The 27,256-nt window shown below is 45.0% G+C and overlaps 1 long non-coding RNA gene across 2 annotated transcripts; it reads right to left on the bottom strand.

Moving 5' to 3' along the window:
- Positions 1–1,125: 1,125 nt before the first annotated feature.
- Gm39437 lies at positions 1,126–4,792 on the bottom strand. Of its 2 annotated transcripts, none has more exons than XR_871306.1 (3): positions 4,689–4,792; positions 2,415–2,571; positions 1,126–1,814 (listed from the first exon to the last, which is right to left on the bottom strand). It is a non-coding gene; the product is annotated as a predicted gene, 39437 (long non-coding RNA). The 2 variants fall into 2 exon arrangements; XR_871307.1 differs by having other exon boundaries at positions 2,467–2,571.
- Between the last annotated feature and the right edge of the window lie 22,464 nt (positions 4,793–27,256).

The raw sequence follows: 27,256 nt of genomic DNA, 5'->3' as shown, positions 1-27,256 counted from the left end.
TGTTAAGGTCAGAGAACAGGGGATTGAACTCAGGCATGTGCTTTTACCCTTAGAAGTGTCTTACCAGCCTAAGAATACCATTTATCAGATTATCAGTTGGAGAAACTGATAATCTAGTGGATGTGTGACTTCATTGACAGTCTGGCCTTGCTCAGTGCAAACAGTCCAAGCTCTGAAAAGTTTAGTGGTTACTTATAATCTGTAGTCGTATGAACAGAAGAGAGAAAATTTGGTAATAGATTTGTCCCCAGTTTGAGCTGGTCAACGTGGTTTTGCTTTTCTGCTGTGATAAAGCCCCTTTGGCAGAGCTACTTAATAAATATTCAGAAGGCGGTTTGACAGAATGCCAGTTTACCAAAGCAACAGTGGTAAGGTCTCCCCTGAGGCTTGTGGTCTACTCTGTCATGAGCTTTGGACCAGGTTTCCAGCTTGAGTTCTTTCCCAAGACAGAAGCAGGTCTCAAAAACAGTCAGAGAGGAGCTGGTTACGCCCGTAACAGCATGCCACCATTACACCAGTGGGCATAGCTTTCCTCGCAGGGTATAGAGCTCTGCTTCTAGGTTGATTTACTTCTTATGCCCCACAACCAAAGCACCCGGTATCTCCCGCAACAGAATCTAATCATCTGGTTCTGATAAACAGCCATGAAGAGTAGTAACAGGCTGTATTGTTTTGGGAGCCTCTGGCGCCTTCCTGACCCACACCAGTGGGAGTTATCCGGTATCGGGCACTGGCTTTTCCTTTGACCGTCCATAGACTCTGGGATTGACCATATCCACCCTTATGAGGTACCTCCATTTATATTTTTTGAAAATATGTTTATTTCAAATTAGCTTTTTAGAGTGGTGGGCTTCCCAATATCTTCTTATATTTGAGTTTTGGCTAGCCATTCCCCTTCCACCACCACCCCCCCCCCCCCCCCCGTCTCCCTTATTCCCCATGTAAACCTTACCAGCCCACTAACCTTCTCCTTCACGTTATTTTCACATGAGTTCTGCTATGGCTGCACCTGTCAGACCTCCCACCCCTATGGCCTATTTCTAGCTTTCTGGTCTCTAACTGATATTCTAAATAAAACTGAAAAATGAATCCAAAGGTATGATACACATCTATTGTTAATGGAGGAGTAGTTTATTTGGGCTCATGGTCTGAGGGGATGCTGTCCACTGTGACAAAGAAGGCACGGCATAGTGTGGCTCTGTGCCACCTGCATGTTCAGGTGCTGGCACTCAGCTGGTTTTTTCCATTTTAGGATGCTCTCGGCCATCAGCTTGTGGTATGCTGCTACCCACATTCAGGGTGGGTCTTTACTCCTCAGTGAATTAATTTTATGTAGAAATGCTCTTACAGACACACCCAAAGGTGTGCTTCACCAATTCCCTAGAGATCTCTTGGTCTAATCAATGACAATAACCACCCCCTGACAACATAACAGACAAACATATCACTTTAAATGATGATATATCCATGGCCCTGCAAGTATTATGTGTGTCTCTTTAAGTATGCCCCAAATTGTAGCAATCCTGAAACCATTCAAATATCCAATATCCAAAGTCTCTTCTGATATGAAGTGATCTCTTCACTGTCAGCCCCCAATAGCATATGGTAGTAACTCTGTACCCAGAACTCCTCGTCCCACTTCTCTGTGAGTCCTCGTGCCTGTGTATCTATAGCAGGACTTGGAAAGACTGTTTAATGATCCAGTGAGGGTTTGAGTAAAGCTCTTCAGTCGCTATAACTCTGTTCATTGTTCACTCACAGCAACTTACACACACTGGAGCAGAAGTGCTGTGGAGGTGTTGAGTCTGTGTACTCTAGAGTAGGAATGAATAATGAGATAGTATCAGAGATGTGTTCTGGCTCAGAACAGTACACCTAAATACCAGAATACCAAGTTGTATTTCTTAAAAAAAAAAAAACAAAAAAACAAAACAAAACAAAACAAAAACCTCTTTTTTGTTTGTTTTTGAGGTAGAGGATCTGAATTCAAGCAATGGGTTAGATCTCTTCATGACTAAGAGGGGTGAGGAAAGAGAGTTCTTTCTTAATGGACACTCTGGAGTCTCACCACGTCAGGACTGGACTCTGCTGAGTGGAACAAATGTGACAGATGCCTCTGTAGAATGCCTTCCCTTTCAGGTTCTCTGAGAAACACCTTACTCTCCAGAGGGCCAACCATGAGACACTGACAACGTGCAAACTCCTAAGGCACTGGTTGGATTAGGAGAGGTGTTTTTCCCTGGGGAACATTTGATGATGATTGGAAGTATTTTTTTCCTTTCACATTTGAGAGTGGATGCTGTAGAATTCATGGGCTGTGCTGAGCATCCTACAACACAGAGAATGAATTCCTTCTCATTGAAAAGAATGATGAGATTCAAAATATCAGCACTGCCCAGGCTGGGAAATCTTACTGTAAGATGAACAAGTTGTTATGTTGGTCATTTGGGGCCACCATAAATATACCGAAGACTGGGAGCTTATTCACAACAAACAGTTGGGTTTTCTTCTGAGGAGTCTAGGATCAGGAACTGGGTTGGTCACAGATCCTTTCTGATATATCACAGGTTCCTTTACATGAAAGAAAAGGAGAATACATGACTTTGGTCCTACTTTATATAAGGGTACCGATCACATTGTGTGAGGACCCACCCTTACCCTAATCATCTCCCTTAGCATCCTACATCCTAACACCATCACTTTATAAGTTAGGTTTTCAGCATAGGCTCTTAGCACACCATATGGACAACAGCACCACCCACAGAGCATCTAATCTTGCCATGTAGATCTCGAAGACAAGGATGCATGCATTTGGTCAGATAGAGAAAGAGAAGGGACATCTAGGACCACTAGATTAGGCTGGTTCCTAAAGGAAAGGCAAAACCCAGTGATACCGAGCCTGTATCTTCTGCTTCCACATCCTGTGATGTGCATAGCCCTACTTCGCTCACGCAGCAGGCGTTCTGCAGTCTTACAAAAGATATCATTCACAGAGAGTATTGTGTTAGGAAATAACCAAAATGGAAGTTTGAAAAATATAAAACAAATTTGCGAGTGACAAACGCGTTTATAGAAATGAGGTTTTTCAATGAAGGGGAAGAATCACATCTCAATTGCCTGTGATTTTTTTGGGGAAAAAAATTAACTTCGGAGAAAATGATGCAAGTGTGAGAAGAATGTTTATAAAAGGAGCTTCAAGTACAATGTATTTTAATACGTTTGTGGAGAGGAATCACCCTTTATTTTAGAACTGATGTGGTCTGTGATGAGATGCTCTAGAGAAGCATTGATTTATGTGATATTGGGGATATAATTTTATTTTAGTGACTTGCCAATGGAGCTGGGACTTTAAACATGCAATCTAATACTATGTACTTATTTTAAGTGTCCTTGTGATTATTTATATATATATATATATATATATATATATTTTTTTTTTTTTTTTTTGAGACAAGGTCTTACTGTATTTAGCTCTGGCTGGCCTGGAACTTACTTTGTAGACCAGGCACACCTCACAGAGATCTGTCTACCTCTGCCTCCTTAATGCTAAGATTAAAGGTGTGCACCACCATACCTGGATTATTTTTAATTATTTCTGTTCCTGTATTAAAAATAATAGAAAAAAACAACTAGCAAAAATTCTTCTTCAATTCCTGTTTCCTCCTTCTTAAGCCTCAATCTTATCTCTGAAAATACTGTTAGTAGTTTCTTTGACTTTTCCTCTAGAATATCACCAGGCACACTCATGACAATAAAATTATGCCTCATTAAATTTTTTCTTTAAAAATATATTTACTTTGTACGTATGGGTATTTTGCTTGCGGAATGTTTGTGCACCTGTGCCTGCCCCCTTTCCCTCTGTGCCCTTGGGAGCTAGAAGATGACATTGTATCCTCTCAGGCTAGAGTTAGGGATAGCTGTGAGTAGCAATGTGGGTGATGGAAACTAAAGGCAGGTCCCCTGGAAGGGCAGCCAGTGCTCTTACTGCTCAGCCACCTATGCAGACCCTATGCCTTACTTTCAGTCTCCAGACATATGTGTCCTGTTATCTATCTTGTTTTTCCATTTAAAAATGAACATGTGTGACATCGCTCCATCAGCGTGTATAGAGTTTTCTCATTTGTCTTGTTTTCATGGCCAAAGGGCATTCGATTGTTGGGATAAACCCTCTCCCTCTTAAGTACTCACCTTTAAGGCATGCTTGTTGTTTCCAAACCCTGTGACTAACTTCACACATGTCATCTAAGTAAGTATTGTTTCGGTGTATCAGTGAGCTCATGTTTGAGGGGAATATTAGATCTCCCTCTCTCTGTCTCTGTCTCTGTCTCTCTGTCTCTGTCCCTCTCTGTGTCTCTCTCTCTGTCTCTGTCTCTCTGTCTCTGTCTCTGTCTCTCTGTCTCTGTCTCTGTCTCTCTCTCTGTCTCTGTCTCTGTCTCTCTGTCTCTCTCTCTCTCTCTCACACACACACACACACACACACACACTAGCAGGGTCATTGTATAGGAGAGATGGGGTATAGAGAAAGAAAGGCATTAGGGTTAACAGATAAAAGAAACCAATGTGTAGACAGACTGGAAGCTCCCCCGGTAGGGCTACATGTAACACACAGCTCTGTAAGAAAAGCTCAGCTATACACACTCAGGGAAAGGCTGGTGCTAAGTAAGTAACCTGACAAGATTTGAACTCACACAGCCCAGGGGTTTTGGACCTTCTTCCAACCCTTTGTAGCCTTCTCAATGAACAGTCTCTGAGGCGGGAGAGATGGCTCAATGGTTAGGAGCACTTACTTCTCTTTCAGAGAACCAGGGCTCTGTTCCCAGCACTCATACAAGCAACACACAGGCTTTCATTGTGATGGATATAATTGTACTGTATCCCTAGTAACTCCCACTGCCCTCCCTTCCCTTCTGCACTGCCTCTTGCTGGTTCTCCTCCCTTCTCTCAGATATTGCCCCTCCCCTTTTTGGCTTCCTGTCACCTATGTTTTGTTACTCTCTCCCTCCTCCCTTTAAACCCCTCCCAGTCACTATTTTCACGCCTATATGCGTATAAATTTAAGTCTAGGTTCTGCATCAGGGAACACATGTGGTATCTGTCTCATTGAATTTGGACTGCTTTACTTAACACAATGATTTCCAGTTTCACTCATTTTTCTCGAAAATGCCACAATTTAATTCGTCACAGCTGAATAAGATTTCCTTGCATATGCATACTGCATCTTATCTATTCATCTCCGTGATGGGCAGGGCAAAGTCAGAGTGGTAACCTTTGTTGTCTGGTAAGGGTTACTTTGTTCTTCTGGGATGGAGCCTTACATCTTGCTCCTCCTGGGGAGAAGAGTGTGTTCAGGCCAAGTTCCCATTCTCAGGTAACTGTGAATAATGAAGACAGAGGAACAGGTGACTCTGCAGCATGCTTAGAAGCCTTTGAGAGTGTTCCGAGGAAAGATACAAGCCTGGTCATATGGTGATGATGCTGGATAGAAAGGCGGGGGACGGTTGGGGGATTTGAGGAGAGAGAGAAGCCTCTCACCAACAGAGAACCAAGAATTCCTGAGAAATTACCAACTTCTCAAGGCTCCCCTCCCTTCCCACACAGAACCTGCAGGTTTTAGGGAACCACACTGGCAGCTCCATTCACCACGAAAGGGCACAGCTAAACTACTGTGCAGCCATCCTGACCCCTGCTCTCCTTATCAGAATATACTTCTATACAAGTTCTCTTCAGAGCCACCTCCCTTATCAAGCAAGAGAGAAAGGGAGATGGAGAGAGATTCCCCAACAGCCATTTAGGATGTGGCTTGACACCTCTGAAGGTGATACTTAGGTGAATGCTAGGACACTTAATTGCTTACTGTCCTCTAAGAAGCCAGTGCCCATGCCTGGTAGATCTTGCTTCCCCTTGGGAGGTATAGATCCTGGCTCCGGTGGATTGCGTTGTCTTCCTGGGTTTCCTCTACTTAGCTCTCTTGCATACACATCCGTAACTCAGTACACAGCTGTTGAATATTGAGATAGGATCTTGTTGTACAGTCTAGGCTGGGTTGACTGCAGAATCTTTCTGCCTCAGCCTCTCGAGTGCTATAGTTATGTGCAGGCATCAACACGTACAGACCTTCAAGTCTTCAAAGTGAACAGGAAATCTATCGTTGACAAGTGTTCTATGGCTTTTTTTTTCTTTTCTTTTTTAAAAATTTGATTCTTTGGAACCTTAATTCTGTCTCATCTAGCATTGATACTATAGTCCTTAGAAACGGATTTTCTTTCCATTTTATGGTATAGATTCTCAGCCTCTTTTTCAACTTCTCAAAATCACTTTTGAGATATACCTTTTTTATTTTTGCACAGAATAGATTTTGTTTCAGAGACAATATGAAAAAAAAACCCTGCTTTTAACTGTGTAAGCTAAACAAATTTATTTATTTATTTATTTATCTTTTTATGTAACAGATACATTTGGTTTGATTATATTATTTCCATGTTTTGTTTTGTTTCCCTTTTTAGAACAGCTTTTCATCTCATAATTCTTCTGTTTATTTTGTTAGGTTGTTTGTAGTCCTGTAATTTATAATGCTCTACATTTGGCATTTCTGTAATTATAACATTCTGTGGCCTTTTACATGTTTAGCATATGACAGTCCCCAAATATGAGTTAGAATTTAATTAGCGTTGCATCCTTGTCTGCTTTGTGTTGTAATGACTGAGAGACAGCAGTTGATGCACAGGATAATTTCCTCAATTCGTGAGGCAGGAGAGACATGTGAGCTCCTCTTCCCTAGGGGCAACATGGAGTGGGTCTCTATTTTCAACTTCCTTCCTTCCTTCCTTCCTTCCTTCCTTCCTTCCTTCCTTCCTCTTTCTTTCTTTTTTTTCACCGTGACTTGTCTGTTTAATTGGCTTACTGAGGATGGATGGCTGAGTCTGGCTGACTATTTAGGGCTTCCAGGGCCCAGACTCTGACCCTAACAATTCTGGTAACCCTGGCCTGGTGGCCTCTGAACACTTCACTTCTGCCCTCAGCTCTGGAACGTTAGAGAGAACATGCTCAGGGCATGGCAGTGTGGTCCTGTATCCTAGAGCCCCCTCTTTCTTTCATCCACTGCTCAGCATTAGCCAGGAAAATCCAGGTGGGCTTCCTCCTCTGGGCTTCTAAATGTTTCTGTTCCCTGGTTTCCACCTTAGTGATAATATCATTTGCTTTACCGGCCCATTCCTGAAATGGCTGCCCTTCTGCACACAAAAGAACACACATGATATGGACTCACTGATAAGTGGATATTAGCTCAGAAACTCAGAATACCCAAGATACCATTTGCAAAACACATGAAACTCAAGAAGAAGGAAGACCAAAGTATGGATACTTCGATCCTTCTTAGAAGGAGGAACAAAATGCCCATGGATGGAGTTGGAGTTACAGAGACAAAGTTTGAAGCAGAGACTGAAGGTATGACCATCCAGAAACTGCCCTACCTGGGGATCCATCCCATAAACAACCACCAAACCTAGACACTATTGCAGATGCCAACAAGAGCTTGCTGACAGGAGCCTGATATAGCTGTCTCCTGAGAGGCTCTGCCAGCGCCTAGCAAATACAGAAGTGGATGCTCACAGTCATCTATTGGACAGAATAGGATTCCCCAGTGAAGGAGCTAGAGAAAGTACCCAAGGAGCTGAAAGGGTTTGCAGCCTCATAGGAGGAACAACAATAGGAACTAACCAGTACCCCCAGAGCTCCCTGGGACTAAACCACTAATCAAAGAAAACACATGGTGGGACTTGTGTCTCTAGCTGCATATGTAACAGAGGATGGCCTAGTCAGTCTTCAGTGGCAGGAGAGGCCCTTGGTCCTGTGAAGGTTTTATGCCCCAGTATAGGGGAATTCCAGGGCCAGGAAGCAGGAGTAGGTGGGTTGGGGAGCAGGGGAAGGGGTGGGATAGGGGATTTCCAGAGAGGAAACTAGGAAAGGGGATAACATTTGAAATATAAATAAAGAAAATATCTAATTAAAAAATAAAAGGAAAAAATCTTTGCTACAGACAGTTCCCTCCTCAAGATACTGCTCATCTGTGCAACCTTTCAAATTTGAAATAATTTAAAGTCTAGCCTCCTTTTCTGTGTCACACAAATGAAATTGGATCCAGAAGGACTTTTCTCTACCAGCCTTGTTTGCCCCTTTTTTTGGTCCTGATTATGACAGAGGAGAGGTGGGGGGAGGAGGGGAGAGGAGGGCTGATGAAGGTGGGAGAGGTGGGGGCTGGGGATAGTGTCAGCTCTGCGTGGCAGGGTACCCCCCCCCCCCCCCCCGCCCCACAGGAATGGATTTCTGCTACAGAGGGATGCTTTCACCTCTTCTCAGACTTTCTGTGTGTGGCTTCTGCCTCTGCTTCTTTAGGAAGCTTTTGTTTGCACTTTGGAGTCTTTAGATTCCAAGACTCCTGGTGTTATTGAAAACGAACTAAGGCATCCCCTCCCTTCTCAATTGGGCTTTGGTGGGATTTGCAGAAGTGTTGCTGCTAGAGGTCTGATTTGACCTTAGAGTTTATTGAGTCCAGCACTTTCAGGAGCACAGGTTGAGGGCTGAGTTGAGGAACTCTTGACAAATTTGAGGTGCCTTTCCCCCTCCACTCTTATGTGCCACTGTGAGAGGGAGGGGAGGTAATGAGGAGCCTTCCACAGTCCTCCCCTATAGTCTTGTGTTAGTATAGCCCTCACCCATGCATGGCTATTCTCTCCCATGCATCACTCTGCTAGGCAACTGCCAATCTTCCCTAAAGCTCAAGGTAGTTAAACTATGCAGATCCGAAAGACACATTAGGGGCAAAGAAGCGGGTACCTGACATTCTATATACTATGCACTCTATTTTATGTTGCTTGTATGTGTGTATGTGTGTGTGTGCTTTTAGGTATATGTGTGTGCCTAGGGTTGTGTGTGTTTGTAGGTGTATGTGTGTGCATAGGTGTGTGTGTATGTGTGTGTTTACAGGTATATGTGTGTACATAGGTGTGTTTATGTGTGTGTGCATGTTTACAGTATATGTGTGTGCCTAGGTGTGTATGTGTGTGTTTGCAGGTGTATGTGTGTTACATAGGTGTGTGTATGTGCATAGGTATGTGTGTGTGTATAAGTGTTTGTGTGTACTTACATTTAAGAGTAGAGATCAAAGGTTGGCGTGAGGATGGACATGACATCTTCCTCAGTCTCTATCCACTTTTGCTTTGAGACCTCAGAGATTGAGCCCCAGGGACTCACTTGTCCACAGGTCCCAGGTCTCTCATTACAGGCTTGCCCCCATTGTATCTGCATCTGGCTTTTACATGGAGATCGGACTCAGCTCCTATGGCCTGGGGGGCGAGCACCTTCCCCCCTGAGCCATGGGTCCAGCTCCTGTTGCACGACATTGGTGTATTTTGTTTTTGTTATGGCCCCGTCATTTCAATGCCCCTGCCCATTTGTACAGACCCATGACTCAAGGATGCTGGGGACCACGAGCTGAGATCTAGCCTGGCTTGCTTTTAAAACCCAAAGTCGGTGGGCGTTGCAGAGCATGGCTGCGGCATGTGGGAGAGCAACCCTTAATTTCGAACGGTCTCTAAAGCTTATGCTTTCCCTGAGACCTGGTATTTCCATGCATGTGACATTATACCACCACTATCTCCACCTCTGAATGTCAAGGACAAAGTTATCTGTGTATTCCTTTTATTACTACCTCCCAGAGTCACTTAGCTGCTTAGCAACACTACACTACATTTGCCGAGGTTTTTATCTGTCACGTTGAAAGCTGAAGTGGTTGGGGGACCGGCTGAGTTTGATGGAAATGAATGCAAAAAGATTTTCTTTAAAAAAAGGCGGGGGTGGGGGTGGAGGGGAGGACGCACCTCGGAGTATATTAAATTCTGTGCTGACGGTGACAGAGAGATGAATAAGTCACTTGCTTCCCAGTCAATTGAAAAGCAGTAGGCTAGCATTTATTAAACACCTAGTATGTGGCAAATATCACACTAGACATCCTGTTTATTCCTCATAGAAGCTCCATTGTACTGACATGGCTGCCCCGCCTTATGCAGAACTTGTGTGTGTTCAGAGAGGACAGGAGCCCAGATGTGGACTCTCACTTTAAACAGTTCACTCTTTCTCCTATACAGCACTGCCCAGAGCTCACTACAACAGACCCAATACAGTTCTGTGACATGCAAGCCATGTGCTGGGACTGCATATGACACCAGACAGTCTTGGGGCTTCCCATTTGATTACCTGCATTAGAGTGTCATGTAGATGTAAGACATGTGGGACTTTTGGAAGTCCTTGTCTGCATCAGGTGGCTGGGAGGGTATCAGGGCTTGAGAGATGGGTTTGGGGATGAGTGCTTGATTGTCATGAAAGTTTAAAACTAATAACATTATTGAGAATATGCATATGTTCGGGCAAAGGATGCACACTACCTGCTCTGCTGTCTACTCTCTCTGTGTGTGTGCACGTGTGTGTATGTGTGTGTATGTGTGTGTGTGTGTGTGTGTGCGCATGCAGAGGTGGACAGCAGAGGTCTTTCTCCATCACTTCCCCCGAGTTTTCCTTCTTACTTTTGAGACAAGGTCTCTCACAGAACCTGGAACTCATCCACTAGGCTGCACAGCCTGCCCAGCGAGCCCCAGGGATGCTTTGTGCCCGGCCACTTTGTGGGGAGCCCAATATGGTGTCTTAACACTTCTCATCTAGCTGCCTGACATTTTGTTTAATTCTGAGATGGGGGTTCCCTCTGTGACTCAAGCTAGCTTCCAGCCCAGATCTCTTGCCTCAGCCCCCAGAGTGCTAAGGTTCAGCCCACCATGGCCAGCCCTTCCAGCTCTCTGGCCTTGAGGCTCCTGCCTTCCTTTGCTTCTCAGTGCAGACCACTGGAAGTAAAACTTTGCAGCACACACTCTCTGTCACTGTGAGGTAACGGGCGCGGCTGTGTAATTAAACAGTTTAGCAACACTGACATTTCTGTATTTGCACTAGAATTATCTTGATATTACCGGGGACTGGAGACTGCTACCACCTGCTAGGAACATATGCATATGTTTGAGCAAAGGTTAATGAGCCTATTCAGAAAAAATGATTCAGGTGAAGGCTGTGGAGCATCTGGGTGCATCTTAATGTAACGGGGCTGAAGATTTTGAGAGGAACTAACCCAGTTTGGAGCAAAACAACTGGAAAGACTAGTTAAAGTTTTGAAAGTTCTTCTTTTTTTTTTTTTTTTAGGAGTGTGTGTGTGTGTGTGTGTGTGTGTGTGTGTGTCTGTGAGAGAGATAGAGAGAGAGAGAGAGAGAGAGAGAGAGAGAGAGAGAGAGAGAGAGAGATATTATTGGGACTATTAGTGCATACCACCATGTCTGCTGTAGTATTATTTCAGTCTTAAGTAGCAGACACATTCCCTGTGGTCTGAGCACTCTTGGGGTTTGGTTTCTTTTGTTCACTGGTGTTGAGTGATGTTCATGGAGCTGCTAAGCTGCATCCCTGCCCCTCCTACCCTAACACCCTGCTGAGAAATGAGGAACAAATACCCCTGTATCTTAATGTTCATTCCATATGTTTGCCCAGCCCGACGTTGGGCTTTCGCGTGAGCTGTTGTGTAGGCAAGGGTGCCTTGGTTTATACACACTGAGCATCAAGAGAGGTTGATGAGGTCGATGCTGGTAAACCACACCCACCTTGCACATCAATCTTCCATTCTCTGACCTTGCTTTAAGCGCAATGGTGAAGATGATGAGACTCTTCTACATGTTATTTTAAGATTTGGATATGGTAAGGGCTCTTCTTCTCCATTTCACAAGGAGTAGTAACCGCATCAAAAGCGTGACCTTGACTCACGCCAGCATGATGAGTTGACCTACAGGAGCCCTCTCGACCTTCCAGAGAAAAGTGCTGAGACTTGTCTCCCTATTTCTCAATTTGGCCTTACTTTAAGAAAGGACTGACTGCTTTAAAAATAGTCATCTTTTATTTCCCACCTGTCAGAGCCTTCCTCCCTTCCCTCAGCATTCACTGACATTCTTTGATTGACACCCTCCTCAGTACTAAAAGGGAACAGAGACTACAGAGCCTCTAGAATGTTCTATTTTATTGGCAGACATTGAGACGTTGTCAGGGACAATTGCCTAGCAACCTGTATGGCTCCACTTTGGCTAAAAGGGTGGGGGCAGGATTACATATAAATAAAAAGGTAAGCATGTGTGTATGTGAAAGGTTAGCTATCACTAAATGGGGTGCATTTCATTCCAAGTAGGTCTTTAAGTCCTCATTGTGTGTATAAAATCTGTACAAATTATTTTTTCCTTGGGCCAGTGGTTTGCTGAAGTGTTGAGATAAAAGATTTTGTAAAACATGCTTGGCTGTGGGTTAAGTGCAAATGGAATTTATTGACATGTAGAATAGGAATTCTAAAAGAACCAACTTTAGGTATTTGATTGAACAGGCCACAAACAAGAAAAGTACCCGTTTTTTTTTTTTTTTTTTTTTTTTTAATAACCCAAGAGTAAAATCTCTTCTGATTCTGTCTAATAAAAGTCCCCAAATTTCCTCTCATTAGACCAGTTAGGCCACATGCCTATTTTTGAACTAATCATAGGGTCATAATTTATAATTCCCCAGAACTGGTTTAATGGAGTCCTAGTAGTCTGACTTGCGAGGAGTCCTGTGAAGCTGAGGTCTGTTGTCTGAGAGCCCTTATGTTAGAGATTTGTTAATCTGGAGAAGCAAGATAATCCTTGGGAATATTTTTGTGTCTGGGGTATTAGATTGAGTTCTCTTTAGTTATATGCCATAGAGTCTTCAAAATAATGGTGTGTAAGTGACTCTTATTGAATACTTTTATTGTTGCTATGACCAGATAACTTGACAAGAAGTCACTAAAGGGAGGAAGGTGTTGTTCTGGCTCACAGTCTGAAGGGATACAGCCCAATCGTGGTGGGGAAGACTTGGCAGCAGGAGTGTGAGGGATCAGGTTACATTTCCTCTGTATCCAGGAAGCAGAAGGCAGACAGGAAGTAGGGACAGGCTATGAAACCCTCAGAGCCCCCACTGAAAGGCTGCACAGTCTTCCAGAATAGAGACACTAACTGGGAACCGAGTGTTTGCCCGCATGCACCAATGGGGACACTTCACATTCAATAGCAGGATATGACACATGGTGTCAGGGCTTCCAACATTCGGACCAGCTAACCCGTACTGTTGTTCTGACCTGCCCAGTGCAGGAGTAAGAGTCTACATTGCCTAACATGACTTACTCTCTTATTGTGCATTTGCAACTGTGAGTCTATCGTTATGAAGTTTGTGACTAGAGGCCTTTTGACTCCACTGCAGTGTGCTGTTGACCTCACTGCTGTATGTTGGTACCGCCATATTGTCTGATCTGCCTGATCCAAGGTCAGCACCTGTTCTCTGTATTAGTGTTTTCTAGAGAAACAGAACACAGAATCAATATTTATCTATCATCTATCATCTACATCTGTCTGTTTGCCTGTTTGTCTATAATCTTTATTATCTATCTATCTATCTATCTATCTATCTATCTATCTATCTATCTATCTATCTATTATCTTCTACCCATCTACCCCTCTATCATCTATTTATCTATCTGCTATCTATCTATCTATCTATCTATCTATCTATCTATCTATCTATCTATCTATCATTTATCTGTCATCTATTTATCTATCATTTTACCTATATCTTTATCATCTATTCATCTATCTGCTTTTTCTCTATTTATCTTCTATCTCTCCATCATCTATCTATCTATCTATCTATCTATCTATCTACCTATCCATCATCTACCCATCTATCCCTCTATCATCTATCTATCTATCTATCTATCTATCTATCTATCTATCTATCTATCCATCCATCTATCATCTACCCATCTATCATCTACATCTGTCTATCTGTTTACCTGTTTGTCTATAATCTTTATTATCTATCTATCTATCTATCTATCTATCTATCTATCTATCTATCATCTTCTACCCATCTACCCCTCTATCATCTATTTATCTATCTGCTATCTATCTATCTATCTATCTATCTATCTATCTATCATTTATCTGTCATCTATTTATCTATCATTTTACCTATATCTTTATCATCTATTCATCTATCTGCTTTTTCTCTATTTGTTTATCTTCTATCTCTCCATCATCTATCTATCTATCTACCTATCCATCATCTACCCATCTATCCCTCTATCATCTATCTATCTATCCATCCATCTATCATCTACCCATCTATCCCTCTATTATCTATCTATCTATCTATCTATCTATCTATCTATCTATCTGATTCTACCTTTGACATTTTTCATTCAGTACTTGCGTACAGTTACTGGCCTAGGCTAAGCTCGGGCACCATTCCTCATCCAGGCTGGGGTGGGGTTAATATTGCTGAACCACATTGTGATGCTGCTGCAGGGCTGAAATGCTTTGTGGGACTCATGATGCCCGCTCATTTTCATTATCTGGTTGGTCTCTAAGACCACCTTTGCTGTTGTTTTCCTTTTGTAAACAAGAAGGCTGTGAGGGTCATCCACCCTCTGTCAGTTGACAAGGCTTGTCTGTTCCCAGTAGAGAAGGTGAAGTGTGAGACATGTACCTGGACCAGCAGTTGTCAGGTAACTAACTGTTTCCACAGGGATGGGGCTTCCTCAGAGTATCTCCACACTAGCTGGGGAGGCTGAGGAGCCCAAGGCTTCCGCTCTACCCTGCTTCGAGACTTGGTGCTCCTTTCCGTTCTTCGCTGTTACATCTTATCATAGCTGCGCACACAGGATTTCTGTTACCCATTGATGCTGCCAATGTGAGAAAACACAGTTCCAGCCCTGCTCTCAGATCCTGGAAACAAGAGCCCCGTCCCCTCTCTGACCCCCAGTTCCCTTAATTTGGGAATCGAAGGGGTCAGAGCAGAAGCTGTCCAAATCCTTTTCATCCTCTGGGCTCAGATTTTGCGACTTTTGTCATTGTCCAAAGCGGTACTTGTTAATTTCGTGAACACCAACTAGAGGGCCAGCTCAGACGTTATTAATTCTGCACAGCAACCTCTTCTTAGAGAGTTGTCAGCCGGGAACGCCACAATGGTCGTAAAAGGCCAGCAGGGCTAGCGTGGGACGGAGCTAACTTGAGATTTGCTGGGCATTTCTGGTGTGAAGGCAATCACATCTCTGGAGTGAGAAAGGTCACCGCCCTGTAGCTGCCAAGGGGACAGGAAGGGGTCTGCCACCCGCTGAACACAAATCAGTCTGAAACACAAATGCCCTTTGCCGTCTTTGCCTAATGGCTCTGAATGTCAAATGATATTATTTTGGGAGACTGTTAAGCTTCCCTCTCGGCTCACAGCAGGGTATAAATCCCCTCATCTCGTTTGATTAATCCTAGAGACTGTGGAATATGTTACAAGGTGCAGGAAACAGAACTAACTGCAGCAGGGAAATCAGCAGCATTAACGAGCGAGCGAGCGAGCAAGCAAGTGCGGAAGTTCTTTTAAAGCCTGAGGGTTTTTTTTCTCCCTGATTCCATATTGCACAAAAATGGGAGGAACCCCATTGAGCCTCGTGAATGAGCATTTTATATGAAGTATCATTAGTGAGTAGGTATATATGTAAAATCTGAACGGCAGATGAGATGGCTCAGCGGGAAAAAGCACCTGCCACCAAGCCTGAGGACCGGAGTTTGATCCACAAGGTAGAAGGAGCTCTGGCTCCTGCAGGCTGTCCTCTGACCTCCACACAGGTGCCACACAGAGACACAAAAGAAAGAATTCCTTTCCCCTTTTACAATTCTTATTCCCGTGTCTTTGAACACATACGTACACCTGCATCTGGCAAGAGAGACAATAATATCAATAGTGATTACTCTAGCTGCCTGGATGACAAATGAGTTTTTAATTCTTTAGGTTCTTTCTCACAGACACACATTATATTATAATGGGAAGATGCGCTGGAAATGATATCATTTAAAAATATATTTTTCTTGTTCATGAGGAGGGCAATTCTTTCCTCTAGGAAGGCAACTGAGAACGCCTCCTCCTCCTCCTCCTCCTCCTCCTCCTCCTCCTCCTCCTCCTCCTCCTCCTCCTCCTCCTGCTGACATTCGAACATGGAGAAACTTGAAATGTCCCTTGAAACAGATAACACAGAGCCCTGCCTGGGAATTATGCCACATCTCCCCTTTCAAGACCTGGAAGCCACCGCGGCCTGACAAGCACTAAGAGTAGCTATAATAAAGAGGACGAGCCACTCCAGGGCTGGATTTCATTTCCAGCTTAATTAAATCCAAGAAACACACCTGACCTCCAGCTTTGAAGAGCTGCCTCAAAAGCCAGGTGCCCTCATCAGCTTGGGCTCACCCCGCAGTGATTGTGGGAAAGGGGCCCAGAAGAGGGTGGAGGGAGGCGGAAGCCAGCTGAGATGAAACGGAAGGCAGGAAGCAATATCATAGAGAAAGCTGTTTTATCCAGTGGGTGAGATCCGCTTGCCCTTCTGCTTAAAAGGTGAACAGGAGGCTCACCTGCAAAGGCGCTGAACTAAAATTCCTCCCACGGACCCGTGGACCCTGCCACTTATCCCTCTCCTACGAGCTGCAGCCATCCCTGCCCACACCGCTGTGGGAAATTGGGTACCAAATGCACTCGGTTAGCACAAGTCTCCAAGGGGCCATCAGTGTGCATGGCTGGAGGGGTTTCCTGCATTACACACTTGATGTTGTTTCTGCTCCCCCAGCAAGGATGTTGTCATTCCGTACTGATAACCGCGGTCCCTTTGTTCTCGACTGTAGAGGCCAGTGATTCCCTTGGTGTGTAGATAAAGATGTAAGATCCTGGTCCTTTTTACTGAACCCAAAGGACCAGCCTCTTGTGGCCTTTGCTTTCACATCCACTTAGAACACATTCCAGGGCTTTACAGGAGAGCAAAATAGCAGAGAGCAGCCTTAGGTCTGAAGCTGGGTGAGAGGGGAGGGCATGGGTGGGATTCATTCACAGGAAGGTGTCATCAGAGGAAACTTGAAGGCAGGGGTTGTAAGGGGGGTAGAGAGAGAAAGAGAGTGACAGAGGGAAAGGGAGAGAATGAGGGAAAAAGAGAGCACGTGGGAGAGCGCATGTGCACACGAGAGAGAGAGAGAGAGAGAGAGAGAGAGAGAGAGAGAGAGAGAGAGAGAGAGAGAGAGAGAGAAATGGCCAAGGCCTGGTAGGTCCTGACAGTGACTTGTATGGACCATCTCTAGGGGTAGAGCATACATCCTTCGGGCAGAAGTCTAGTCTTGTTACTTGAGTTGGTAGGGGCAGAACTTGAGCCTAACAAGTTAGACTAGTCCTGAACGGGCCAATTTAACAGAGAGTGGGAAACAGAGAGGATTGCTCACTGTGGCTCAGGTGAGAAGAGGAATAAAGAAACCAATGTTCCCCACCCCATATTCATCTTAGAGGTCCTGACAGAGGTGTCAATAGCCAGCAAGAGGCATAGCTGAGCAGTCTGGGTCAAGGCATGGCCCTGCCTGTCCCCATCATGGTGTCTCAGTGTGTCCTGTATGATGGTCTGACAAGCTGTCAGACCGGTGAAATCTCCCTGAGACAAGTTCTTACTCTGGCTGGCCATAAGTGTCAGTTTTTTTCCTTTCGCAGTGTGAGTTTTTTTTTTTTTTTTAAATGAAATTTCAGTTTCTTAGGGAGCATTTCAGTAGTCTGATAGCCAAGGGGAGGGACACATTCTTTAGAATATCTTTATTCCTGCCAGGAAAGCTACAGTTTTTGTTGCCAAAGGCAATTCTCTGAAAGAAAGGACTGTTGGGAGCTCATGATCGTGAATACTAAGGAGTTGGGGGCCGGGGGTGGGGTGGGGTGGGGTGGGGTGGGGTGGGGTGGTAGCTGTGCCAGCTGGCTTGGGGGCTTTGGCAGGGCCTCACCAGAGTCCACCAATCTACACTTGGCCTATTCCATGCCCCTCTGGGAGGTCAGGTGGATCCAGAGAGACCCTATCCACCCCCTCAGTGTTGTGAGGACTCTTGCGATGGTTCATAAATCATCCTTAGAATTATGGTCACCCTGGTCTGTAAAATGGGGTTAATGATAACCTGTGGAGGGATTCACAACATGGCACCTGCTGTGTTCACTGGGCACATCACAGGATGTGTTTCTAGCTTGCTTTCTTTGTTGTCTGTTTTGAAGACACACCACACACACACACACACACACACACACACACACACACACACACACACAAAGTTTAAATTCTCACACTAAATTCTCAAGATGCTATTTTTTTGTTGTTTGAAGATTTATTTTTAGTTTACATGCTTGAGTGCATTGCCCACATGTATGTACATATATACCATGTATGTATAGAGCCTGCAGAGGCCAGAAGGCATCAGATTCTTTGGAACTGGAGTTACAGACAGTTGTGTCCCACCACGTGGGTGTGGGGAACCAAACCCAGGTTCTCTGCAAGAGCAAAGTGCTTTTAACCACTGAGCCATCTCTTCTGCCTATGCTCTAATTGTGAATAAAAATTTCCCCAAAGAAGTCATGCATTCCACTGAACATTCTGCAAGTGTGAGTCATGGATGGGAGCTGCAGTGGTTGTGGGGAGGTTAGAAATGTTGCAGGTCTATATAGCCTACTTAAAATTCATCCTCATCCATCTTTGGCTCCCTAAATAACCTTTTAAAAATTATCATCATCATCACCACTACCACCATCATCATAGCCGTCATTATCATCTACTAATATTATCCACCTACTTCTGTGTTGGACCTAACATCCCATGACTAACAGATAAAATCTTTAGAAATGTGCTAACATAACAGAACCCCAATTTCCACTAACCAAAAGGCTAAGCACGTCATCAAACAGTCTGAGGCCTAGAGCTGAGGTTCCTGGCTTTGCTGGGACCCGCCTTCCTATCCTGTACACCAATGTATTTAAAAGATGCCTTAAGTCATGACTGTCTTTATTATGTTCTTGTAAAAACGTCATGAAGCTGTTTTCATGTTGGAACATGAAATTTGGGGTAACCTAAATCTGTGTTCCCAGATTGTGGTCACTCATATTTGACTTCAGAACAAACTATCTCTTATCTCCTTTGAAGCAAGAGCAGTGTTTTTGTTCCTACAGAAGGAATAACTCATTTTAGAAATATTATAGATGGTTCAGACTTTGGCTTGGTTCTGCATTTTCTTTTTTCTTCTTCTTTTACTGGATATTTTCTTTATTTACATTTCAAATGTTATCCCTCTTCCAGGTCTCCCCTCTGGAACTCCCTACCCCCTTTCCCCTCCCCCTGCCTCTCCACTACCCACCCACCCATCCACTCACTCCCACCTTTCTACCCTAGCATTCCCCTACACTGAGGCACTGAACCCCCCTCAGGCCCAAGGGACGCCCCTCCTATTTATGTCCAAAAAGGCCATCCTCTGCCATATATGTGGCCAGAGTCATGGGTCCTCCATGTGTACTCTTTGGTTGGTGGTGCAGTCCCGGCGAACTCCAGGGGGTTTGGTGGGTTGATACTGTTGCTCCCCACATGGGGCTGCAAACCTCCTCGGCTCCTTCAGCTTTGTCTCCAACTCCTCCGTTGGAGTTCTGCATTTTCTAATGCTGTTCCCAGCAGTTCTGTTGACCTGGAGTTGAGGCCACGTTATCACTATTGAGTACTCTACTGTGTATGGGCTAGTTTACTATAGGGTACTCTACTGTGTGGGGTCTAGTTGCTGGCAGAATTAGGAATAAGTCTGCACCATTTAAATGCCTACCGCTCCTCTCTTTAAAAATCTGTCCTCACCTTCTTTTGCCTCCATCAGGGGAAGAAGAGTCATCCTCTCTTGATTGTAAATAACTATTGATGAGATTGAGCTGCTATTGAAGCATTGGTAATAGATAGGCTCACAGCAAAATCATATGAAGTTGATGGCAAAATTCATAGTCAAGAGCACCAATGACCGCCAGAGCAGAGACGAAATGGGGGTCAGGTCTTATGGTAATCTTTCCTAATACTGTGCAACACGCCTCTGACCTGTAAAGTGCCTTGTCCGCAAGAAGCTAACAACATGTGCTGGGTGCTTCTTGATTTTGGGAATCTCTTCCTGGCATCGCCCCTTGGTCAATCAATCCGCCAACGAACAAGAGAACCAGCTGCCATTTCTATAACATAATTGACTGGTTATCTCAGGTTTACATTTAGAAAACAACCCAGGGTCAATACCATTGGGCTTCATGCCTAAGAAACTACTAATTATAACATTAGTGGCCACTAAACATCCGTCTGTCTTTTCAGGAGTTTGCTGTATTGCAAAAGAAGATGTGGTTTGGTGACTTCTTGCACGTGTCGATCCCCAACCTTTGCACAGCCCACTTCTCTATTACTCTCACCATTTTGCCTTCAGGAATCTTCTGCAAGCCAGACCCATGTCTATTCCCTGGAAAGGCTTTGGGGAGTGTCCTGTTGCTTTGGGTATTACTACTCCAAACTGATGTGTTTATAAAAAGATAGAGGAAGGGGGGATAAGTTTTATGGCGGTGTAGGGGAAAGGTATGGGGGAAGGGGATGCCTCAGCAGGCCCATGCTGAGGCATTCCTTCCTCCTGAGAGACCAACCACTGGGCAGTATAGTATAGAATAGAGTTTATTAAGGGCATGGGGAGGGGAGTTAAGAGAGTAGTAGAAGTAGAGAAAGGGAGGGAGGGAGGGAGGGGGAGGGGGAGGGAGAGAGGGAGGGAGAGAGAGAGGGAGGGAGAGAGGGAGAGAAGGAGAGGGGGAAGGGAGAGAGAGGGGGAGGGGGAGGGGGGGGAGAGAGAACAAGAGAACCAGGAGGGGGTAAGCAACCCCATTTATAGTGAGTCAGGCATACCTGGCTGTTGCCAGGTAACTGTAGGGCAGAACTTAGAATGCTAACACAAACCACTGTCCCCACTCTTTCCAGGGTTTCTTTCTCACCCAGTGGTCAGAGGAGGACCCTTTGCTTGCTGGTCAGCTTCCTTGGTTTCCCATCACCCTTGGATACCCTTCACCACTCTTAGCCTTAACAAAGCCAAGTCCTCGACATTTCAAGTGCAGCCGTGACCTTCTTCCTGGAGCATTACTTGCTACTGTGCTTCCTCCACCGGGCATCCATTGCCTAACTGATCCCTGGCTTTGTCCCTAAATCACTGGTGTGTTTAATGAGCAGTCACCCCCAGGGAGCTCATATGACTGGGGAGATACACAGGCAAAGCAGGGAGCTATGCTGAAGGCCATAAATGTGACTGAAGATGCACAATGGAAGGCCAACTAGCCCTAGGGGTCCAAGGACAGTTTCCATGCGAGAAGGCTTAGCAGTGATTGAGGGTGATTGCTCCCTCCTTCCCCATTGAAATCTGCCACTATATTCCTTGTCTTTCAGGGACTGTGCAGTATATTAGCTCAGCCAGGAGCACTCTGTTGACCTCAAGTTTTAATGAGTTCCCCTTTTGACTTTTGAGTATTTTGTGCCTTTTTTCCGGGGGGAGTCAAGTGTGATGTTCTTGGGGTGAGAAATCTTGTCTGATACTGTGTGTGACACCTCTGTATGGCACCGAGCGCGCCTTGTCTGTAAGAGGCTAGCGGCATCTTCTGGGTGTTTTCTTGGATTTGGGAATCTTTTCCTGACCACATCACCCCTCAGTCATACAGTCCACGGTGAGCATGATCCTTACATCCATGATTTATGACCAGCTAGGGAGATGCCATGATGGTGGCTGCCTGCTTCACTTCCTGTCCCCAGTTCAAGGGCAACACAGAGTAATGGTAGCTGGGCTTCACTGCTAGAAGAAGAAGATAGACAGGTTCATAGGGGCCATTCAGGAGAAGGATGTTCTTTTAGAGAAAGGACACTTGGAATGTCATTGCTGGTAAAATTGTGTTTTTGGGAAACAGGATGAAGATACTGCCTGGTCAAACTTATTGGACTATTGTTGAAGGTCAAAAGGAACGGTAGAGGAGAATCCCTCTAAAGACAGTGTCTCAGTCACAGAGGTGGCGCAGAGGCAATGCAGGAGGCAGAGCTGCTCAGAGCTCTCTGCTGACACTGAGGTGGCACAGTCTGCCTTCACCCCTGTGCTCAGAACTCAGCGCCTCAGGGCACAAAAGAGAAAAGGGGGGAAATCAGCCTTCCCTCCTCTTTGCCTTCTGACTCTGAGGCCCTCTGAGGTATCTGAGATGCCATAGTTAGGGCCCCGGATTACGGCTCCATTTGCAGACAGACTTCCCATTTAATTTTACCAGGACACGCATCCCTTACCATGCCTGACACCTGCTCAAGCAGCCAAATAATTGTTTTGACACTGTGACAGTTGTAGAAAGTATATTTTAAAAAAACTTCTGAAATCTGCCAAGGGGGAAACTAAAAATTAGTTCTCACTTGCCAGGGCAGTGAGCTTCCCAGGCCAAATGACTCTGCAATGGTGTGCCATCTTCCTTTGCTTGGTTCTCATAGGCTAGCAGGAACTCTAGCTCCATAGAACTACATGGTTGACTTTGACTTTTAATGATAATATTCACTGTGTTAAGTTATGAACGACTCTGGATTTCCTTTCCTGATACTCACAATACTTGAAAATGATTTTCGTTTAATTTAGCCTCACGGTTGGTTAAGACTCCAGTGTCCCTGCAGAGTGATCCTGTAGCCCTGTAGCTGGGCTGTGGGGTAAACAGCAAAAGGGTATTCGTACTTCTGCTCTAGGTGGAGGGAATAGGCGAGGAAGGATAGCTTGGGGCATAGAGTCTAAGGAGATTCAAAGCACACTCAGGGCATTGGGGATCAGCGTGGGGCCTGGCCAGCAGCACTATATCCTGTTTCAGGGGGTCAGATTTAACGGGGGTCTTAGGGGTGATGAGTGTGGAGGAGGTGCTGTGGTTCCTTCTTCATCCCCTGAGACTACACTACTGAATTGGGGAGCTGAGTCAAGCCAGCCAGCCTTCCACAAGCCTTTCCTCAAGCACTCCAGAGAGCATTATTTTATTCCTGTTCCTTTAAGACTGAGGAGTCCAAGGCCTGGATTAGGGGCATGGCCTGTCCTCAGTAACATTGCTGAAAGGCATTCAGTCTGTAAAATTCACTCTCTTTCATTGTCTGGGAAACACACACACACACACACACACACACACTGCTGAAAGGCATTCACACATGCGCACACACACTCCTCACTTTTTACCTTACTGCTGTGAGGCAGAGTCCCTCAGTGAAGCAGAGGCTCACCATATTGGCTAGGTTGTCAGACCAGCTGAGCTTCTGGAATCTGCATGCCTACCCCCTGCCTCAATGTGAGGGCTACAGGCACATGTTTCTGTGTCTGACTTTTTATGCAGGTGCTGGGGATTTGAAGTGAGGACCTCACACTTGCACAAGAAGTGCTTTTACCCACTGTGCCATTTCTCCAACTCTTGGAAGCAAGTCACACTTAAAGGAGGGGGGCCAGGGCTATGGATCTCCGTGTCCAGTGCAGCAGCAATTTGTGCTAGTCATCTGCTTTATTCTCTGTAAGTTACAGGTGTTGTGATTATAGAAAGATAAAGGCAAATAAGATATGATCTAAGGTGTGGTGAGCTGTGGGAGAACGGAGTGTCTCAGCGGGCCCTTTTCCCTCAGGGACCAGTCACAGTATAGTATACAGTATACAGTATAGTGTAGAATAGAGTTTATTCAGGGCATGGGGAGGGGAGTTAAGAGAGTAGGAGAGGCAGAGAAAGGCAGAGAAAGGCAGAGAAAGGGAGAGAATAGAGAAGTAGAGGCCGGCCATGAGCATGTGGAGAGGGGGGGGGAATGGGGAGCAAGGGAGCAAAGGGGCAAGAGGCAGGGAGAGAAGCAGGAGTAAGAGGAGGGGGCAAGCAGCCCCTTTTATAGTGGGCCAGGCCTACCTGGCTGTTGCCAGGTAACTGTGGGGATGGAGTCCAGATAGAATACCAGCAACAGGCACCCCCTTTCCCTTGACATTAGGGTTGTCCTTATGGCATGGTCCTATGGAGGGCACAGAGCCTTCCTCTGGGTCAGGTGCAGCCTTGCAACCCCGTTCCAAGGGACCTGGCTGGATGAGGAAAGCCTGGCCTGGATTTAACCTGCATGCACCATCTTGGTGGGGTGCTGAGGCCAAGAGGGCAGTCTGTGCATCCAGAGACTGCTCCCTACGCTCGTATTCATGAGGGTGCATCTCACTAACTTTACTTATTCCAAGAACTTGGCATGGACTTTGTTTTTAGACCAGGTTTCCTTATGTAGCCTTGACTGGCCTGGGATGCAATGTGGAGATGAGGCTGCCTTTTAAGCTTGCCTGTCTCTTAAAAAGTCTTGGCATTCCAGGTGTCAGTGGCCACCAAAGGCAGTAAGACTTACTCTGATTTGAAGGTCTTCCTCCTCCTCCTCCTCCTCCTCCTCCTCCTCCTCCTCCTCCTCCTCCTCCTCCTCCTCTCCCCCTCCTTCTCCCCCTCCTCTCCCACTCCTCCTCTTCCCCCTCCTCCCTCTCCTTCTCCTCCTCTTTTTTCTCCTCCCCTCCCCCTCCTTCTTACCTCCTGCTCCCCCTCCCTCTACCTACTTGCTGTTTCCAAGCTCTGCAGCTTTACAGTTAACAAGCTTCTCTCGAAGGCTCAGGATGGTGAATGTGCAGTCAGGGCCCTCTACTATACATGTGTTTATCCTGTTCATGTCCCTGAGAGTCCATCAAAATTTCATCTTTGGAGGTGTTCTTCACCTCTCGTTTTCAGTGCTAATATGTATTTGTTAGTGTTTTGGCTTTCTTGTAACAAGCACTGGGATTGTACTTGCGCTGTTAATGGAGTGTTGGGAGGGGAGATCTCCACTCCCTGAGCCCTCTGACTTGAACAGAAAGCTCCTTTGGTATTCTGAACAAGAGACTAGAAATAGTGGGGCTCCAGATTTTTCTACAAGTCACCCCTGAAGACAGGTTCTAATTGAAAGAAGGGGCCACTATTCTGACACTATTTCCTTGTAGCAAGCACACTGCTTTTACCTAGAATATATGATTATTTGACATTCATGTCTAGAGGGGTACTCGAATATATGGAGAGTCCAGTGTCACTTATCCCAGACCATCATATGGCAAAGAGGTTTTGCTGTGCAGTGGAAGCACTGTTAGATGTTGGCTGCCTCACTTGGACATGGCCCATCTATTCTTAAGGCACAGAGGAATAGAAAGACTTAAAATAATTTCGTGTATGTCATGGGATTCTTTTTACAGAAACAATCCTGTTCAAACAATTAACTACATTTTTTGCATGACTTTTCAAAGTGTTTGGTAAAGACACAAACAAGTTATTTTGAGCAGCATGTTCAGCTTAGACTCATGAAGTGGGTCTTTCTCACTTGCTTCAGAGCTGCGCCTGTCGTGAACTAGATTGTGTGTCTGTCTGTGTCCTCCCACCTAAACATTCCCACACGAAAGTACTCACTGTACCTAGAGGTGGACATTCACGAAGGTAGTTCATGTTATGCAATGTCATTAGAAACGGTGTCCTTCTAAGAAGTGGGACAGGAGAGAAGGGCCAAGTGAGAACACAATGAGATGGTCCCCTGCAGTAGAGGGGAGGAGGCCTCAGGAGAAGCAAGCTTAATCTTGAATTCCAGCCTCCAGAATTAGAGAAAATGAATTTGCAGTGTTAAAACTACAATACATCTACTATATATACATACAAATACATATATATGTTTATATAGTGATTCTATATAGTGTGATTTTAATTTGAAATCTGTTTTAACAAAATGTGATTTTTGCAATTATTTCTGACTTTTACAAATGTCCAAGATGAGTTCATTTGGCAAATATGCTTTAATTATTTTTTTTTGCTAGTCATGAACTGAGCTTTGCAGATATAAGCTAGAAATGATAGAGATAGATATGGAGATGATGGATATAGAGAGATAGAGATAGAGATGATGAAGATGGAGATGATAGAGATAGAGATGGAGATGGAGATTGGAGATGGAGATGGAGAGAGATGATAGAGATGGAGATGGAGATAGAGAGAGAAATAGAGATGATAAAGATAGAGATGAGAGAGATAGAGATAGCTAACTAGCTAGCCTGGGCATGGAGAGCAGCCACATTTCCATCTCTTGTCTGCATGCTCATTGGGTGCAGAGAACCAGAAGCTGCTACTTCTCTGTGGATGAACTTCGTCTCACAGGGTGATGGTATAGAGAACACAGTGCTCATTTGTGGCTGTGCATAGTGGGTTTACATCGGGTACATATCTGCTTTAAGGTCTGAGAAAAAGCTAGGGATGGGAAATGCCACTTCAGTTGAATGACACACAAGTTAATTTTTTTCTTCCCCAAGTGGTAAACTGATGTCTGAGCTTGTATATCATATTTTTTCAAGAGAGGAGGACTCCCACAGTGCTCAGCTTGGGGTCTTGGATGTTCAGCCTCTTTGTGGGTGTTTGCTGTGATTCATTCCTTCATTGACATTTGACCTGCTTCCATATACTGTGACTAACTAAACACCTGCAACTGAAAGAAGGAAGATTGGTTTGGGCCCCTGGATTGGGAGGGTACAGTCCATCACGGTGGAGGGGGTGGTACTGGGAGAGCAAGGGGGCTGGTCACTTTGCATATACCATGCCAGAAAGCAGATAAAGATTAATACTAACACTCCCCTTCTACATCGCTTTCTGTCCAGGACCCAAGCCCATGGTATAGTGCCTTCCCGCATTCAGGATGGTTCTTCTTCCTCAGTCAAAATTCTCTGAGAACTCCTGTAAAGACGTGCCTGCCCCAAAACTTGCTTCCCAAGTGGTTCTTAATCCGATGAGCCGACTGATGAGCCATAGCCCCCACTGAGTGGACTTTCACGGCTGAGTTCCAGTCCACGCTCTCTGTGACCTGGAAAGTAAGTTAGGCATCTACTTCATTGCCAGCGATAATTTTATCTCCTGTTGAACACATACAGAATGCTCAGCCTTAGTGAGCAAATGTACCCTGAATGTCAGGAGAGTCTGGAGGTGCCCTTCACCTTAGAGGAGCAACTGAACTTTCTGCCCTAGCTCAGCTTTCTTCCACTGATCTCCAAAGCACTGCTATCTCTTTCTCTTATCTTGTATCTCTCGTTATAATGATCTAATTCTCTATCTCCTTCTATACTACCTTAACCAGTGAGACTCCCATAATCTTCGTGTCCTAACTGTCCTGGACATCCAAAATTTACATTGAATTGCAATCTCAGTTTGTCATATCAGTGCTCACACAGAGTAGGCATTCAAAATTGCTGCTGTGGAC

Source organism: Mus musculus, chromosome 9 (genome assembly GCF_000001635.26).
Source record: "Mus musculus strain C57BL/6J chromosome 9, GRCm38.p6 C57BL/6J".
In the NCBI taxonomy this organism is placed as follows: domain Eukaryota; kingdom Metazoa; phylum Chordata; class Mammalia; order Rodentia; family Muridae; genus Mus; species Mus musculus.
Note: the sequence above shows the minus strand (reverse complement) of the source record. Positions and strands in the feature narration are given on the sequence as shown.